Here is a 20,024-nt window from a genome sequence, read left to right as displayed (position 1 = left end):
GATTATAATTGAAAATATAAAGTGTAGAAGAAGATTGAGACTTCTTCTAGTTAGACAAAATGAAAGCTGATTTAGACTCCTGCTAGATGAAAGGATTGAGACTTCTTCCTATACGGTTTTCGCAAATTGAAGGTGCTGATGGCGAATAACGACAGTTTCAAGAAGATTCAGACTTTCTCTAGTTAAGATTAAAGTGAGTTGTGACTTCTGCTCATAAAAAATGTATTGAGACTTCTGTTTTTCGATAATAGAGGGGAGGATAGAAGATTTATACATATTCCTGTGAGCATATCGATCGCAGGCCCCTTTAAATGGGAAATATTGTTGACAGATTAAGATTTTTTCTAATAAAAAAAATAGCAAGTAGACTGAAACTTCTTTAAGCTTGTAAAAATGAAAGCGAACTGAGACTTTTTGAAAAAATGATTACAGAAAATTCTAATTTCTTTTGAAAAATTAGCGGATTGAGACCTGTTTAAAGAAATCGTTACAATTATTTGAGCCGTTGAATATTTAAAAAAATACAATGAAACCGGACTATGGCCTCCGCTTGTGATAAAATTTGTACAGCGTATTGAAATGTCTGCCAGTTGAGAATAAGAGATTTGATATTTCAACTCTGTCTTCTTTCAATAAAACACTTAGCGATGGATGGAGACATCGGATTATGAATAATTGTTAAAGCGAACTGAGACTGGAGGCTGGTTTAAACTGATAAAAATGAATTTGGACGTCTGCTTATGAAAAAAAAAAATTCAAAGAATAAAGACTTCTGTTCACGGAAAAGTAGCTACAGTTGATCTGTGGCCACCAAATAAAACAAGCGATCCAAAGTACAATTTCTAAATCGATCATCCTGATGAGTGTTGATGAAGGTTTTGTTGCCTTCTCTAATTCTTGTTCACATAAAAATATTCTGAAACAATCTGAGTTTTAGCTCAGTTGTCTTCTGAGCCGATGTCCGCGAGTTCGAGCCCAAGAGTAAACATCGAACACAGTTGTACCGGATAAGTTTTTCAATAACAATCAGCCAACTGCAACGTTGATAAAGTCGCGAATGCCATAAAGGTGGTAAAACTATAATCCAAAAAAAGAAACAATCTGAAGTGTATTGAATCATCATTTTGTTTAAATGAAACTTTCGCTGGTTGAAAATAATAAAGGTGGATTGAGATTTCTGCTCATTAAACGTAGTTTCATCGATATTTTTAAAAAAATTGGCTACCACACACCACCACAGAAACAAGACTGTCAATTGTTTGAGCCTGTCAGTAAAAATTTGATAAAATCAATTTGAAACTTTTTTCTCGGCGAACTGAGACTTCCGCATATGACCTCATGTAAACGGATATAGCAGTATTAAGTCAGGCAGAAAGTAATCATTCATTAAAGTACCTTGTCACGCCTTTATGAAGTATTTTTTAAAACAGGACAGCTTTATCTTTTGTTTTGGTCATTTTTTTTTTCGTAGAGAGTCGGTTATTTACAGCAAAAAAGCTTGGAGATTATAGGAGAAAGATTTGCTCTAAGGTTATTTTTTCACGATTATTTTCCACGGTTTCCGTGTAATATTAATAATGTATGTAAAAAAATCTTGGTTTAATTTATATTCAAAAGGAACATAGTAATTGAGCGTCACAAATTTTATCTTTGTTTTTTTTTCATTTTGATACTCACGGTTTCTTTTCGGATCTTATTTACATAGTATTCCGTCTCACGACATAACTTGACGAACATAATTTCTAAAATTCATTCGGTCCATGGCAACCGTTCTCCAATTTCCCGGACACCCACGTTCGCCAGATCACGCTCCACTTGGTTTAACCATCACGGATCTTGTTGGCGGAGTTCCCGGCGTCGAAACAACGATCCTTCGGTGGCGGCAACGTTCTGCAGAACCGAAACAGATTTTTTTGGTTCTCTCTCTTTTGATCAATTCGCATATCGAAAACAATAGCGGTTGACAGTTGATGATGATCGATGATGATGACAACAATACACGCTAATCTCAGCCTATACAGCATGTGGTTATAAGTTTCCCTGCAGTGATGGCAGTTTATTCTGGGTGGTTAACCCAGCAAATGATAGTATTTAAGGAATGATTCAGAGTTGCGAATTACTTAGAATAAACGACAAGGTTGTAATCCTTTTCAAACCAAAAACATCGTTGCTAAACCATTGAATTGAACATTTCATTCTACGAAATCAATGACAAAGTTTTATGAGTTGAGGTCCGTATCTTATGTGAGATATCAGAATCAATCGATTATTTCAACCTTTGTAATTCTGGGGTGATTCTCGAATGATACTATCGTTGACATTGTTCATCTATAAGCTGGCTTGATAAATATAGTACAAAAGATTGCTGTTCAGATTTGACTACAAGCAATGAAATATGTAACAAGAATGCCATAAATTGTCTGTCTGATTTTTTATTTTTGACCAGGCCAGCTCAGAGATAAGCATTTTGAAGTGAGCATCATTGCAAATCGGCCATTTTTGTAAACGCATTTCCAACAAAATTTCTTGAAGTGTACGATTTTCGTATTCTTTCAACCAAAAACCGTTCAATCCTAGAAAATCCACATTTAAATAAACACCGAATCAAATATCCATTCCCAGAAAATCTCGTTTGAATCAACCAAACGAACAGAGACGAACCGTTTTCAGGGAAAAAAGAAGCATTAATATGCTGGGCTGAAACTGGTGGTGTGTAGAATCACAATAAATGTATGTATGAAGAAGATTGGTGCCTTCTCCCCCAAGCAGCAAAAGCAAACGATTCCTTTCCTGCTGAAAACCTTCCTTCCTACACTGGCCGACACCAACACTCGGAAAAACCGATGTTTTTTTCTATGTTACAAAGCGACGACAGACGGGAATCATAAGAACTCCACGCACACACCAACCCTGACTAGCATATACATATCGTCGATCAAAGCTTTCGCCCGTCGACGAACCCGAGGTCTGTCGGTGCTCGGTGAAAAGATTGATTGCAGTGGGAAGGCGCAACATGGAAAAACTCACCAATAATTAAGTTTTATTGGTTTACACGGAATTCTGGTTAAGAGGAGAGCGAAAATATGTGGAGAGAAGACGCTCTTGTTCCTTGTTTCTAAAAGCGAATTTTTCCTGGTTAGTATGTGTTAGAGCGAGCATCGCTACCTGTATTACTTCTTTTCCGTTCTTCGTAGAGTCTTCGTCAGTGGGTGGTTGTAGATATGCAAATCATATGATATGCTGTGCGAATCTGTTCACCGACTGCGGAAGCATACAACGAAGAAGGGTGGTAAACACAACGACGATGAGAAAAACCCATAAAAGAGAAAGAGACATGAGAGAGAAATGAGAACTACTGACCCAGAGTTCTTCTTCTCGGTGACGGAGGGAGAACAATTGGCCATCATGCCAAAGCAAGAGTACGAAGAATTTCACGAGCATGCCAATCATGTCGCCACTCACTAGTCAAATCAGTGCCAAAACTGTGCTGTGGTGTTTCGGAATGTCTACCTACCCTATTCTCTGGTGGAAAGCAAAATGAGAGAAGGCAGGCAGACAGAGAGAAAAATGGAAACAGATAAAACAGAAGAGGAAAAACCGATGATAATCGAAAGCGAACCCGAAGGGCCAATGTCGACGGGCCGATGATTGCCGAATGGCAGCCGAAGGCAGTTTTACGATTTCGTCGTCTGCCTGGTTGTTGGATCGAACGCAGGCGAAATGAACTTCAGTTTCGGTCGTGAACTGCTCGCGAGTGAGCTTTCGTGTGTTGTCCTCCGCGCGAGTGGAACGGTTCGCTTCGATTTTTTCTTTTGTTTGTAACTCCCTGTAACAACAAGAAAGGAATACCACACCGAGTGTTAACACGAACAACAAGTTCTTCAGTGTACTTCCGGTAGCGGTTTTCTAGTGTCAACGAAGGTCGAAATAAATTGCATAAGGTAATGCTCCACTGCTGTTAGCTCAATTGTTAGTTTAATCGACATTTCGACCAAATACCACACCTGTGACGACGATGAACGAGTCAGTCAAATCAAGCAGGAGAGAAGAAGAAAGGAAAATCGGCTAAACCCCACACGAAGTGATATCGATCGAAAAGCCGACTCGGGAATATTCGGGAACCGAGTTGAGTTCGGGCTTCGTGATTTGTTCGGATTGTGTTCGGCTGTGATTCGTTCTTTTTTTCTCCTCTCTTTCCTCCTATTTTCATACAACATAAAAATTAAGTGTGCCTGTGTCTGTGAAAATGCATTTTGCAGTTTTGCACCGGAAGTAACTATTTTGTGAGGTAGAATTTTCCCTTTTTTCCTATGAATTAAAATGAAACCGAGCTTCGGATACCTTCTTCCCGGATAACAACTAAATGTGATTATGGGGGTTTCTGGAGAAGGTGGGGAACCATATGATTTTGGGATATGAAATTGATACCCTGAAGTGAGGAATATGATCGACCAAAAAAGAAGGTGGTGGTGGGAGTGATTAAGGCAACCAAAAAAAAAAGGAAAGAGAATTAAATTGGCGGTCGCGGTCATTGTACCTAAACTGCCAAGGTCACGTACGACGATACGATTTTCGGTCGAAAGGAATAACTCTTACAACGCGACGCGGCTTGATGACAACTTTTGGTCGGTGTGAAGAAGACCAAGAGGAGGGCCGCTTTCTTCGGCCATTCGTCGCGCTCCCCGTTTCTTATTATGATGGTGGAATGTTTATGACCGAATTATTTATTTTGCGACTTCTTCCTCTCGCCGTGCGGTTTTTTTAAGGGTGACGGAAGAATCGCGCGCGCTGATTACCGAGCCGAGCTTTCCTGTTGTTATCTTATTTCTTTGCGGTGTGCTGTGTGTAGTAAATGCCATCCATAATGCTGAAGTAGAAAAGGAAATTGTGTAACGCGTAATGTGTGCTGACAGCATATTGCCGTAAAGGCAATGGAGTCATCAAATTTCAGCAGAGTTGATTACTATTGAAAGGTTTTAGTACCTATTACCTAGACGGGGTTTGTGACCAACCAGGTCGACAAGTGAAATTTACCTTTAAGAGTGTAGTTTTCGAATTGGATGGTGAAATGATAAGATATACAAACACGTGATAATGGAGTATTCTGATTGCGGGGGCTCATCGATGTGGAATACCTGAATGGAATGGTAGAATTTCAACGATATATTACTCAACGTCTAACCGAGTGAGATTTGGCATTGCAGTGGTGAAGCTCGTGAGCAAGACTATTCGGCATGCAGGGCATTGACCCCGTAAAACTTGAGCGATCGGATTGTTTTTGTGGTTTACTCCTACTTAATATGCATCACGATCAACATAGTTTTGAATGGAAACAAAAATGGAATGTGAATTATGAGATCAAAATAAAGTTCAGTGATCACTATTTGAAGCGTGTAGATTTGGATAAACGTTTAGTTAAACCTGTTTGTGCAGTCATTTTAGAAGAAAAATTTTGTTTCTTGGATTATCAAGTGGCCGCGGCGAAAAGAAATGAGTAACGGTCTTCATAAGCAAGTGTTCAAAAGACTAGCCACGGTATTTTTAGTAAGAAAGTGTTTGTAATTGTAAAATGCGAAATGTTGTTCAAACGACATTAAGAGCGTCGACTTCCTCTAAATCACTCTAAACGTTCAAGATCTCTTTATTTTAGTGTAACGTGCAGTTCTGGTACGTCTTGAATTAAATTTCATAAATGATCGATTTTGATGTGTCTTCTTTAAATGGATCCGTTAAAAAGATTCACGTTTTGGACCCTTCATATGCTAAACGCCTTTTCTACAGTTTAATGTGATATGATTAGTCAGTTTTTAACTGATGGTGGATTTGTGACAGAGATTATTTGTATTTTATAAAAAAAGGTGGAACAGATGGAACAAAATGACGTCATGGAAAAATAGTGAGATGAAGAATTACCTATATTTGTTAAAAGAAATTGGTTTCAATTTTTTTGGGAAAAACAGAGGAATAGAAGTTTTTGGTGTGATTCCTGGACGCAGATAAGATGGATTGGATTGTTGAATACAATGGATACAGTGCATTTTAAGTAATAAGATTCTTTTATTTAGACGGAGATAAATAAAAAGCAGTAAGTGAAAAATCTTGTTGATCACACAAATTTATACATGAGAATTTTACAAGACGGATAATCTGTTCCTGGTTCATATTAATTGTTGATTGTTTTTTGCAATTATTTCGTTATTATGCATCCGAATAAGGCAAAAATTCGTACACGGGCGTTCTTTTTGACGGTCATTCAAATTCCTGTTTTGAATATAAGTTTGATAGACAAGCACAAGGGTATTTTATGCAATATCGTTGTTAAATACATTCATCATTCACATGTGCCAAAATCGAACGGTTTTTAGAGAACTTTACCTTTTAGTTTTCGATATAACAGGACCAATTCAATTTAGACAAACATCTTAATTACGTTTTTATGTTCTGAAATGGTGATAAAATGCAACCATAAAAACAAAAGATTTTTTTTTTAAAATTATCAAGTACTAAAAAATGACAAAAAGATGAAAAATTCAAAAAAGTTAGAAAAAAAAATTCAAACAAAAGACAGAAAATTACAAAAAAAAAACAACTAAAAATGATGAAGAATGACAAAAACAGCAAATATGACAAATGAAAACAAAAATTATAAACAAAACAAGAAAAGTGCAAAATGCATCAAAAACATGATGAACAAAAAATGAGTGCAAATGGTCGGAAATTCACTAAAAATAACGTTTTTGATAATAATAATAATAATAGTTATTTTGTTAAAATAACTGAAAAAGTTGAGAAAACCGCTCCATTTTGGCAACACAAAATTTACGGGCGTGTTGCCAAAATTGAACGAGGTTTTTAATAAGAAAAATCAAATCAATATTTAATCTACTACCTCAAACGCACCAAAACAAAATACAAGATTTTTTGCTCAACACGAGAAGAGATTCAACCTCACAGGGATTCAAGTTGTTTTAAGTTTTAAAATAACTTGGCGCTATCCCATTGATAATCAGAAAAAAATATAATTTTCCAGTGGAATCATATAGCGAGAGTGAAAAACTTTGTACCGTGTCACGACATTTTAAAATTTTATTACGCGTTTGTGCACTCTCATTGAAATTATTTTATAACTGTCTGGGGTAGAGCAGTATTATTAAGGTTGCCAAATTGCCTGGTTTTATCCGGGTTTTCCCAGTTATTTAATACAAAATTTGGGAACAGTCCGGCCTGGCCCGGTTGCCCGGATCTCAAAGAAAAATGCCTGGATTTTGCCCGGATTTATTCACTTTATTTAGCAAATCAAACCAATCAATTTCTTTTCTTGATTTTTATTGAGTAATTTCGTGGATTTGGGAAAATTTGCCCGGATTTTTCCCGGATTTATGGTTGTCACTTTTGAAATCGAATGCCCGGGTTTTGCCAGGTTTTTATATAAAATTACCCGGTTTGTCCGGCCCGAATACGTGCTGCAAAAATTCTGACAACCTTATGTATTATCCTTGCTCTCTTGGTTTGAAGTTTAACAAAACCGATGTTTTAAAACGATTTTTAACCTTTTCAGCCGGTTTGGAGGAAAATTACTTTACTCTGATCGATCTTACAATACCTTACCGTTAGCGCAATTATGTGATTTACAAACATGTCTGTTTGTCTTTGACAATTTAAATTCCTCTAACAATTTACAGAATTTAACATTTACTACCGGTGTACGTTTCGAAACATTTTTAAGACTAAATATATACAACATTTTAAAGAAATATTAGCTAATGCGCGATCAACAACCTTACCAGTTTTGGAATATTTTTCCTTCCTCAATCTTAATAAACTTTTTTTGTTTATAGTTATTTGTATTAGTATTAGCATTAGTATAGTAATAAATTTTAATTTTATTTAATTAAATCCCTTTTTAGTGGATCTCTTAGCACCGCCGCCGCCCGTGGTATAGAGGATAGCCTTCAAGTCTTCTTAGCCAGGGGGTATGAGATCGAATCCCGGTCACGGCATGCTTAGTACACAATTCTTATAGAAAATTAGGTTAAATGACTATGGGGGTGTTGTTTATGGGTGCCCGGTTTCACCTAACTTCTGTCATAGTAGACATTTTCTAGCACCCATTGCTCTGAAGTTTTTCAATATAATGGTTATGAATTATATTTGATATACTGTGAGTTTTAAAGCATAATTTTTGTATAAGTAGAAGTTGAGTGGCCATAGAACCGGTAAAACCGGAACAAAAAATCGCGAAATGAAAAACGCACTGGGAAACCGTGAAAAAAAACGAGAATTCACTCAAAACCAGGAAAATTTACAAAAGTAAACCAAAATTCAGTTTAGGTTCCAAGATCAGGGATTCAATCCAAAATTCAAAATATTATTTAAATTTCTACATATGTCAGAAAGGCAGTTAAAAAAATGTGTGGTAAGAAAATCATAAGTTTTGAAATTTAAAAACTACTCTGATCTCTCTTCAATTACCTTTGAATTAAAAAAAAAACTCAAATTTCACCGGAACCCAGAGCTCAAACCTGTCTCGAAGAATAAGATGAGAAATTCAAAAAGTCACTTAAAATTTGTTCAAGTATCGCATGTCTTAAAAAAAAACCAATCAATAAAATAAAACCCAATTAATTAAAATTAAATTTGAACTTAGAACTCTTTATTGCCAACTTGAAAATGTAAAAAGAAACTTATATTATATTATCTAGTAATAATGTTTAATTCAGGAGTTAAACACAAGACAGAAATTAAAAATAAATATACAAATCATGTTGACGCACGACACGGCGTGTTTTTTTAGCTTAATAACAACAAATTCGACATTTCTTAAAAACTGGCTAGTTAGATAGGAAATGATCTCCTATTAATCGCCCTATTTGGAAACAAAATCACCCGTAAGCTATTTTTCAAGTTATCTTTCAAATTACACTCTTTAAAACAAACATGTAACGATTTCTATGAAAATTTACGAAAATTACGAATAAACTCATTTTTAATCTGAACCGTGACAATTTTTTTTTAAGAAAATTTATCCAGTGAAAATTTACTTGAAATACCCTTGAAATAGGACATTTGAGAAACATTGAAAAGAGATTATCAGAGCTTTTTAATGAGAGTGTGCTTAGACACTTGAAAATTCTTACAATTATTCGACATTGTATGGTACCATACTCAAAATATATATATATTTTTTTTAGTAAAGTAATAATAATAATAATAATAATAATAATAATAATTCATTTTTATTCGTGTAACATAAGATACAATCTTTTTTAAGTGTTACAGTTGGGTTGGTATTATATTATTTCAATCTCAATGTTTCTGATGCACTTTCATATCTAACTAAAACCATTAATTGTTACCGTATAACTGCAAATCTTGATAGTGAAGCTTTCTTGAATTCCGATTTCGATATAATGGATTTTATGTGGGTAGGAAGATTATTCCAGTTCGAGATGCCTCTTATGAGAAACGAATTATTGTAATAGACAGAGCTATGAGGTGGAATAACAAAATTTAAAGTTCTAGAATTTCTTACAGGAACAAAAAGTTGTTTGAGGTAATTCGGACCTCCTCTAGTTACTATTCTATGGACTATATTGCATGATCTATGTTTATAAAAGTTATTGAATGGGCAGCCAATCAGTTTTGTTTGAAGATGGGAAACACTTGAAAATCTTGATAATCTATAAACATAGCGGACACATGAATTCAGTGCTACTCGTAGTCTGTCTAAAGAACTAGCTGAGCAATTAGAGTAAACAAAATCTCCGTAAATAAACAATGGATAAATGTAGCTTTTGAACAGTTTTAGTTTAGTTTCGATATCGAGATGTCTTGTGGTCAGGTTAAGCTTTTTCAGAGTTCCATAGATTTTGCTACATTGTTTATTAATTTGTTTTTTCCACGACAGTTCATGGTCAAAGACAATGCCTAGGTTTTCAGCATGATCAGTGAAAACAATTTCAGAGTTAGCCAAATAAAGTCTAGGATATTCCGAAGTTCTATGCCATTTATTAAAAAATAGAGCTTTGGTTTTCGTAGGGTTGATTGGTAGTAGATTAAAGTTGGACCATTCGTTTACTTTTTGTAAATCATAATTAATTCTTTCACAGACTGTATTCATTGGCATTGTTTTGTCACAACAATAATAAATTTGAACATCATCAGCAAACATCTGGATACTACAAAATTTGAGAATTGAGGGAAGGTCATTAATGAAAAGGGAAAAAAGAATGGGGCCAAGAATGGAACCTTGTGGAACTCCTGACTCAATAGGCGACATATCAGATGAGCAGCCATCAATGAAAACGCTTTGGACACGGCCTTGGAGGTATGACTTGATCATTTGGGCTGCGGGCCCAGAAAATGAAAATTTATTAATTAATTTTTCAATTAGCTTCTTGTGGGATACTCTGTCAAAAGCTTTAGCAAAATCTATTAAAAGAAGAATAGCTAATCCTTTTTTGTCAAGAGAAACTGCAATATCATTATGAACTTTGATTAAGGTAGTTTCTGTGCTGTGATTAGCTCTAAATCCAGATTGATTACTGCTTAAAAGATTATTCTGGTTTATATAGTCCGAGATTTGATGCTTTATCAACTTTTCAAATATCTTAGAAATCGAACTTAAAAGACTAATTGGTCTTAAATTAGCGATATCATGCTTATTGTTTTTTTTTGGAATCGGTATGACTTTAACTTTTTTCCTTTGGAACGGAAATTTCGATGTTCTTATAATAGTATTAAAAAGGTGATTTAATACCGGAAGAATTTTTGGAAGAACTATTTTAACCAGTTTAATAGGAATGTTATCAAAACCTGTGGCATTAGATTCAATAGTGGCGACTGCGTAAACAATTTCATATTCGTTAAACTGTCGGAAATGAAAACCATTTTCGTTTGGTGGGACAATGATTTCTCCCTGACAATCGGATAAAAAATTAGAACAGAAATACTCGTTAACTTCTGAGGCGGTAAATGTAGGAGCGAATGTGGAATTTACTGCTTTACTCAGGCCAATTTTTTTTAAATTACTCCAAAATTTTTTAGCAGGTAGATTAGTATTCAATTTGAGCTTATCATATGCAACTTTCGCCCTTGAGATCAGTGAATTGACATTATTGCGCAGTCTTTTAAATGATAACTTGTCGCCTTCAGATTTGGTCCGTTTCCAGGTTTTGTAAGCTAGATCCCTGTTTATCATAGCTATTTCAATCTCTCTATTAAACCACTTGTTTTTGCGGTGCTTCCTGAACTTCAATGGGAAGTAGGAGTCGTGCAAAGATATCAAAAATGAATTAAATATTTCAACAAGAATATCAGAATCATTAATACTGAAATAAAAATCCCAGTTCATACTATTGAGGTAATGAGAAAGTGCGACGTGATCAAACTGAATATAATCACGAAACCAATAGCCATCACAATAATCTTGTTTTGAGAAATTGAGAGCTGAGAAAATTAGATCGTGATTAGAAACACCAGGTAGCGAAATTTGACTAAGTTTATGAACGCTTTCGATCGAGTCCGTCATAAATAAATCAAGCAATGAATAACCATTGTTATGAAAAAAAGTAGGTTCCGTATTAATATTAATAAAACTTGAGCTTGACAAAGTATCCTTGAAGCGTTAAATTCTGGAAGATCGTTTGACAACTTCCTGGCACGGGTTTTGGCGGACTTTTTCCATCACTTCTAGGCTTCCGATCGATGGTCACTCGTTCCTCAAATCGCCTATAATCACTCGCGACACCGTGGAATTCGCGATTCCCATCGTTTTAGCGATGGAAAGATGCGAGAGTTCCTTGTTCTCGTGATGAATGCGCAAGATTTTACCACGCAAGAGCTGTTCTTTCGACTCAATTTCCGCGAGTTTTTATCACAGGACTATAAAACTTGCAGAATGTAAACAATGCACTATGAACTAAATCCACCCAAATTGTCATTAAATTCTACCCAACGGTTAAAAAGTTAGAGCAATTTCATAGTGGATACCCTACAATCACCTCTAAACCTAAAGGAACATCCCATGTAATCCATCTCTCAGCTTTACGATGTTGTACCGAAGACGACCAGAAAATGGCACTGATAGGTTCAAGCGACATAAAACTGATAAAACCATTAAGCCTTCTGAGATTCTTTTCAAATTTATATCTTCCTCAGTAGTACCTTTTGAAGCTTAAAAAAGGTGTAAAATTGGTACCATCTTGCAGTAAACTTCGAAAACATTAGAAAATCACATTAAATTCGATCGCAGTTTTTAGGGAGTCTAACGAGGTTACTACTGGCATTGTGGACTTATCAGCAGAAAGATTTCTTTTCAAATCAAGAAATTTATCCAATAATCATGAATATTCTTCTCTTTAACGCTGCGCAGCGTACCAATCAAACATTATTTTTCCTCATGGATCAATTTTATCAAATTCGATAAAAAAAACCACACATTATCGATCAATTGAACGGCCAATTAACCGCACAGACAGCGATTACCGCCAGCATCAACAACAACTGACAAGCATAATTTGTCAGCGAAAATTAAGCCGCCGCGAACCACACGGATTTAAATGGCTGTCGAAGTGTTTATTGACTTTGGCTGCTTGTTCGTGCGATTCTCAGTACCACCAGCATTTTTTTTTGCACTGTTGCTCGCTCATTATTTGACGAAGCCGTTCGACGTCGTCGTCGTCTAGTAAACGCAGCCGCTATTAATACTCTCTTTGCTATTCCTCCAATTTATGTGTCAAATCAAAGCCTTTTAAATACATCTATCGTCACGTCTCGTCGTTGGCCCGCGACGACGACGTAGATTTAGGAATGAGGAGCAGCAGCAAAAAATACCCGTTGATCCGTTGGCTTTTCTCCGAAAGCAAAAAGTTTAAGTTAAGAAAAAATGTTGTTCTTTTCCTCTCTAGAGGTCGTTGTCGTTCGGCGGGAGACCGCATGGGTAAATAAATACACAACACCACCAATCGCGCGAAAAGTCCGTTGATCCTAAGACCTACTACTGAAACCTGCTGATGGCTGATGCGATATTGCGAGCCGTTGCTTGGCTTAGCCCGTTCGGGATGCTGCGTCGCAGTGCCTAGAATCGTCGATGAGGTTGCTGTTGTTGTTGGCCCAAATGTTTAAGCCTCGCCACACCACTCTTCAACAAGTCGAGTCCAGTACTCTAGAGAGAAAGAGCATGTGCGGGGATGTGAGGAGCGAAACCGTTTGAACGTCTCGTCTCCTCTGCGCCACACTTGCCTGTCTCTTCACGGCTAATGGCGGAGGTGGCCGCATCCGAGTGCCCTGATCTTCGGGGAAAGGAGAACCGGTTTTAAAATGATACTTGTTCTCGATGATGGTTCAGGCTGGCTGGCCAGTAACTGTCTTAGAGACTGGACCCAAGTGGACTGATGAAAACTGGACGACGACACACACGATGATGGTTGTTTGTTACGTTATGTGCGGTCAAAACGTGGCCATCGTCGTCATTAACGACAGCGGACGGTGTCTTGAAGTCATCCCAACTATCATCATCATCATCATCGTCATCTCCTCCATCATCAAGCAAGCTTTAACTTCATCAGCTGGAGGAGGTCAGGTGTGCACACGACGAAAACACGTGTGATTACAGGCCGGACGCGACGCGGAGCGTCCGACTTCACAGGTTTAAATCTGTCTGAGCTGAAACTCACGATAGAATCGAACTCCGCGGAGCCTTCTCAAGAAACATCATGAGTACATATCTCATTGATACTTTCACGGGCGCAAAAATTGATAGCATCTCTTCTTCACTTAATCGCTGGTCTGTATAGCCTGTTCCCTAACCTTGGTCCTACAATTCCTCTCCGGTATGCTCCAGGCTATTTTTTAAGTCGTCTTCGTCTTCTATTCCCCGAAAAGGGAGGTAATGGGTATGTTGAAGTTTTTTTCCATCCCAACAACGGACGGACGGAAGGAACGAACCAAGTCCACCGACCGATGATGGGTAGGTTTTTGTTTTGCTTTCGATCGTTTCCTCCTCCTCCTCTACCTCTGGCTCGTATCTTCAACACATATGAGCTTCACCGACTGCAATAAACTGACGACGGCCGACCGACCGGTATTTGAGAAGTGGGTTATTGCGTCGTTTGTTCTTGGTCCTCCACCTTCTTCGCTGGTGTGCGCGGGGTCGAGGGAACTTATTTAATCGCAGAAGGGAAGAAATATGGTGGAGCAACCGAACTTTCAAAAGTTACAACGGTTGAGAAATTTTGATTTGAAAAATTGAACGTATTTCACTTTACTACACATGTTACAATCGATTCAACCTGCGACTTCTAAATCGAGACATCTTATCAAAAACCACACCTTTTATTTCATATTGAACTTCGTAGATTAGATTCGTTTCGAAAGGTTAATTACGTTTTTTTTTGTACTCATTCGACGGTTTCCTCAAATCTATCCTATTTCAATGGTGGGTATGCCAAAGTACCTGTAACTTAGCGATCATTTGTCTGTAACCGTGATGAAAAATGACGCTCCCGAATATACATGGTGACAATAAAGCTCCCGTTTCTACTTTATAAAGATGCTTCAAAACCCTTACCCTGCTTACTTATTATTTAATCAAATAGAAACACTTGAATAACAGAAAAAATATAAAAGGAACTATGGCAACGACATCAAACAAAAAAAAATCAGGATTTGCTCGAACTTGCCTCCCATGACCTCAATACATTCCTTCAGTCAGTTTAGAATGCCTCCGATACGATTTTCTGTAAATGTCTTTCTAGAATCTAGCTGGACTATTTTATCTAAATACCTGGCAAAATCCGGACAATCTCCGGCAAATTTGGTTAATACTTAGAAATTATTCAACATAAATCGTGAAAAAAACATCTCCATTGGTGTTTTTATCGAAACACTTCAACAGATTTTAATTCGTATTTTAGGCTTCCAGAAAATCGTTCATGATTATTCTGATGAAACTTGCTCTAAAAATATCGTTTTTGGACGCAAAAATTAAGTGAGTAAATCCGGCAACCTGGCTGGGATCTTTCCAAAATTGTGTATCAAATATCCCATTGATGTTTGGGATTGACAGCACATTCACAATGCCCAAAACTGTTGCTCTCTCTTTCAACACCAATAACGGCACATCCTAGTAGTCAATAGACAGAATTGAAAAGAGAGAAAGGAATGACAGAATAAATCATGCTTTAGGATCGAGGTCACCTCTGCATCCTAGCAAAACAATTTTTGTTAGATATGGGTTAAAGGATATGATCTTGGAGACACTTTTGACTGTGTTGTGATCTTATGTTATAATTTTCTTCCACTGTTAGCCTCTAAATCAATTAAAATGAATCTGAGCTAAGTTATGGAAGTGAAAACTATCCTACTTTCAACCTAATGAAATCTCTTAAGGGACATTTGTTTTCCTTAAAGCACTGATCTTTTTTTTAACTTTAGCCAAGATTGAAAACTGACCTTTGTAGTTTATTTCTAAGCTCCATTTAAAATTAAAATGCAAATCAATTAAATTTATTTTGAAATTTTCTCCATTAGACAATCACAAGACTTGTTTGACATTATTAAACTTAGACCAATATAGAATGAGAAATGAAAGAATTTCATCGATTTTTGTTTTGCTCATTCTTAAGTCTAAAGAATTTCTAACCCATTTTAAACATTTTCTCAGTTAAAAATGATAATTGTGTAAATAAAAACAGAAAAAAATTGCATTATCCAGATGGCTATTATTCGATCCATTCTATTATGAGGTATCGATTTGTACGTTTATTTATGATCGGAGGGTGAAAAAAAAACCTAGAAATACGACAAAACGCTAGCAATAGATATGCAAGTATAAAATACGGTCTTGATCAGGCTTAATCAAGTAGTTTATCGTGGAGCGTGATAAAAAATTTACAGGCTGTAAAAGTAGACAAAAAAAAAACCTGGACTTAGATGTCTTCTAATTTGGCATCCCTGATTTCCAACATGACCGATGTTCCGTTTGTCGATACGACTGGAGGATTTTCAATTAAATGGGCTTGTTGATAATTTTTAATTGAGCTTTGATTTCAATTCCTAAATGCCTCCGAAGACTGAAACGAAAGCAAAACTTTCTACCTACTTAATGTTTATGCTTATGCTTATACTTATGATACATACACAGCCAGATCTTGTCAGCATCCCGGTGAGTAGTAAAAGTACATCTACTACTCATCTTAACATGGCCGGGCCCACTGTGCAGTATTGAACGCAGAGACAACTGGAACATAGGGAGGAAGAACCATGGACAACAGTACGTTTCCATGGCTATAACTGAGCTTTTAACGTTGGAAGCATATATGCTAAATTTTTTGTGCTCCTTGATGATGTTTCGTAAGGATTCGTCCTTCTATGGATGGAAATGATGTTTGTCTGCAAAGAAATCCAAAACCCCTTTGTACCTATAAGTTATTTTTCCTTGCAATGTCCTTATTTTTTCCTTTATCTTTTATAATACTCAAATTACAGTTTAAGTATTTTATTACCGTGAACAGTATCTAATAGTAAAAAGTTAGAGTTTTGGATTTCGATGCACTTTCATTTCTGGTCTTTGACCTTGGATATAGCGCCTTTGCTCGCTCTTGAAAAGAAACATTAGAAAAAAAAGCATAACTTTCTACCTTCTTAAAAACATAAACATGAAAACATATGGAGGAATTTTTAACTATAAGTCAACGGTGAACAAGACAGTAAAATAAACTAAACTAGAAATCTCCTCTAAGTGTAATATTTTTCATAATAAAATAAAACTGCCTAAAAGGTATCGATGAACTTATCGATGTTTTACGACGAACGCGTTGAAGAGCTTTCGCAAAATACACATACGCCAGCGCCACTTGATTTTCAAAATAAAAAGCTGCTTTGGTTTTCAAAAGCTCGTCTCTTCGCGGTACCAGTCTTAACTGGTAACTTCTAAATAATATTTTTTATGATAAAATTGTTACTTAGCTGCCTGATTTACTCCGATCATCCTTGTTTCAAACATGGCTTCGTTGCAGTTGAAAGTTCGGTTGGAATGTTTCCCAAGATTGACTTAAAAAAAAAAGATTCACAATTCTTCACAAATTCTTTCTTTAATTAATAACAAAAAAACCAGCTTCAAAAATAAAATTTCTGGCAGCTTTAAGCACAGCCTACCAAGTCCAAATTTTCAGCCTTTTTTCGGATTAAATTATTGGCGATTTAGCTTAGCTTAGCTTAGCTTGATTGACTACTAACATCCACCTTAAGATATGGAACCCGAAAATGCTTAATTTGTATTTAATTGTTTTTAGCTTGTTATATTGACATTTAACAATTCTTTTTACTGAAGTAACATCAACGCATTTCGAACTCCATAATCGCAGGCGTGGCTCAGTAGAATGAATTCCACATCGCCAATGGTTGCTACTCCGTGATTGACCGAGGCTATCAATTTTGATCAGAGGTCAAAAGAATGGTGTCTGGGATTGACAACACATTCACAATGTCCAAAACTGATGCTCTCTCTTTTAACATCAATAACGGCGCCGGCCACGTCCTAGTAGTCAATGGATAGGTATGAAAAAAGAGAAAGGGATGAAAGAAAAAAAAATTGTGCATTAGGACCGAGGTTAATATTATTGGCGATTTGCAGCAAAACTATTTGGAATGCAGCGCTAACTAGATTTCAGTTACGGAACTAACAAAAGGGTGATGATAGCCACATGGGGGTAAATACAAATTGTTTTCAAAATTAATTTTTTTCTGGTAATTGCAAATTTTCGACCAGTAACAATGATGGAATTAGGTAAGAATAACATCAATTTACTTATTGTAATACTTCTTGCATAAGTATACCGAGTTTTTCGTGGTTTTCCCAACCATTTTTTTTTTTATTTCTGTTTCAAACTCTTTAGCTGTTCTGATAGGAATAGATTTTTGTGAATGTTTTACAATACTTTGAGCATTCTGTTGGAACAAATTGTGATAAATTCGAGTTCAATCTATACTCAATTTAACCGTTGTTGAAACCGTTCAATTGTAATGGTCCCTCTCGGACGTTTCAGCTCAATCGCCAATGAATGAAAGAATATTCCAGTAAAATGTTTATTTTCAAAACGAATTTCTTTATGTTGCGTTTACGAATCTTTACATAATCATAATGATTAAAGAATTTTTATCTCAAAATTTGTTCGCAATGAAATTAAAAAAAACAGAATTTAAATAGAAGCTTTTTCTCGAAAAACTTCATTGTAGTTTCCTTCTCTAGGAAACCTGATTTAGAAAAAAATCTTTTTTTTTTGGATTTGGTGCCATATATATTTTATGCCACTTCTGTATTTGATTTCCTCGGCAACGATTTCATAATTTTTAATGTATTTGTTCAGTAATGTGTGGACAATTTGGATATTTATTTCTAGATTATATTTTTCTTTTAAATTTTGGAATTAATAATTTCAACAACATATATTGAATAATATCCGGCTTTTCAAAGTATGAAAGATTGCATAGGTCAATTTTTCTTACCTTATTCTGTAATCCAATCTTGATTAATTTTTCTCTTAACCACGAAATTTTGAATTTTTCCGGTTTGTTTTGGAAAAATACAATGTGTCTAGACGTTTCAATCCATAATATCACCCTCTTGATCGCAGGGCCCTCTGAGAGTCGTTTCGAGCTGCAAATCGCCAATAAACACTATAATTTTATATAGTCTGGCAATTGACGGGAGCAAATCGATCTGTCATTCTCGGGAGCCAATCGAGCAAACTTTCTAAATATTGGAAAATCATGGTTGAAGTATTGTGATTATCCAAGCTTTTTTGGCTTTTTAGTAACATTAACTAAATTTATTTAGGATAATTTTAACTATTTTTTTCACCTATAGATCATAATATATTTTTCGAAAACGATTTCGAATTCAATTAACAAAAATAGCATTTAAATTACGAATGTAAAAAACTATTTTATATTTTGCAACTGGAGAGATGTATGACGAGCTTGAACTTTATCATAGAATGCTCGATTGGCTCTGCGCTAATGACAGTTCGATTGGTTCCCGACATTCTCTTTGCCAGCCTAAATGAAATTATAGTGCTATATAGTTTATATATTGTACCCTCAAATATTGATGAAAAATAACCTTATTGGCAGTTCTGCAGTAAAAAACCAGAAAATTGTTATTTTTCATTCAAAAATGGGTAAAAAATGTGCGTGCTTGCAAAAAATACTTATTGGTTGTTCTTTCGATAACTTTCATAAATACTGCTCCTGTGTGATAGTGCATAGGATTTTAAAATCAGGAAAATCGCCCTATTTGAAAATTTTAACCATCCCATTAAGGAATTCTCAAACTGGAAATATTGTTATCCCTTCGCGAAATATTGTTAGTGGGAATAATCTTCCTCTCAATTTAAAAACAATACAAAACAAATCAGAGTTCAAAAGGAGTTTGCTGGAGGAATTCGTGGAGTAAAACGGCATTTTAAATTTAGTAACGAAATAGGAACGATTAGTTATAAATAAAATACAAGAAACAAACCTACCACATTGTAAATAACAATAAAAAAGATTGTAATCTTACGCTGCAAAAATGAAATAAATAATTAAATATATTTGGAGTTTATTGATGCTGTGGTGCTTTTCACATTCAGAAGGTTTACGCAAATTTCCAGAGGATAGTTTTAGATTTTCTATCAGGAAAATTTTAAGTTCAATTTAAAAGTTGCGAATCAAAAGCCATTCTGATGTAAAAATACGCTTCTAGTTTCAGCAGGTCATCACAAACCAATACAAATACAATAATACCATAAGTTGATACAGTATCTTAAAAATGTCGGAAAGTTAAATGAATGGACAATCATATTTTTGTGTTTTTACTTTTTCTAAATGCATTTCACAAATCTTAATTCCCCAAATCCGATTACTATTTTTAATTTTTAAGCTCCTTTTTTATACAAATGTCATCAAATAGGAGCAAAAATGGACACTATGTATATTTCCGTAATAAATACTGACTCCATAAAAGTTTGCCACAAAATTGT

The 20,024-nt window shown here is 35.6% G+C and overlaps 1 protein-coding gene across 4 annotated transcripts in view; it reads left to right on the top strand.

The window, feature by feature from the left end:
• LOC129749185 (zinc finger protein jing homolog) overlaps window positions 1-20,024 on the top strand; it is a 313,131-nt gene that overhangs the window by 263,137 nt on the left and 29,970 nt on the right. The window contains exon 1 of one of the 4 annotated variants that reach the window (XM_055744111.1): window positions 3,742-3,941. The exons of the other annotated variants lie outside the window; for them this stretch is intronic. The gene's annotated coding sequence lies outside the window, so the exon portion shown is untranslated. Of the gene's footprint in view, window positions 1-3,741; window positions 3,942-20,024 lie in introns of those variants that run through there. 4 annotated transcript variants of the gene reach the window in all.

The sequence above is a fragment of the Uranotaenia lowii genome, chromosome 2 (genome assembly GCF_029784155.1).
Source record: "Uranotaenia lowii strain MFRU-FL chromosome 2, ASM2978415v1, whole genome shotgun sequence".
NCBI lineage: Eukaryota > Metazoa > Arthropoda > Insecta > Diptera > Culicidae > Uranotaenia > Uranotaenia lowii.
Note: the sequence above shows the minus strand (reverse complement) of the source record. Positions and strands in the feature narration are given on the sequence as shown.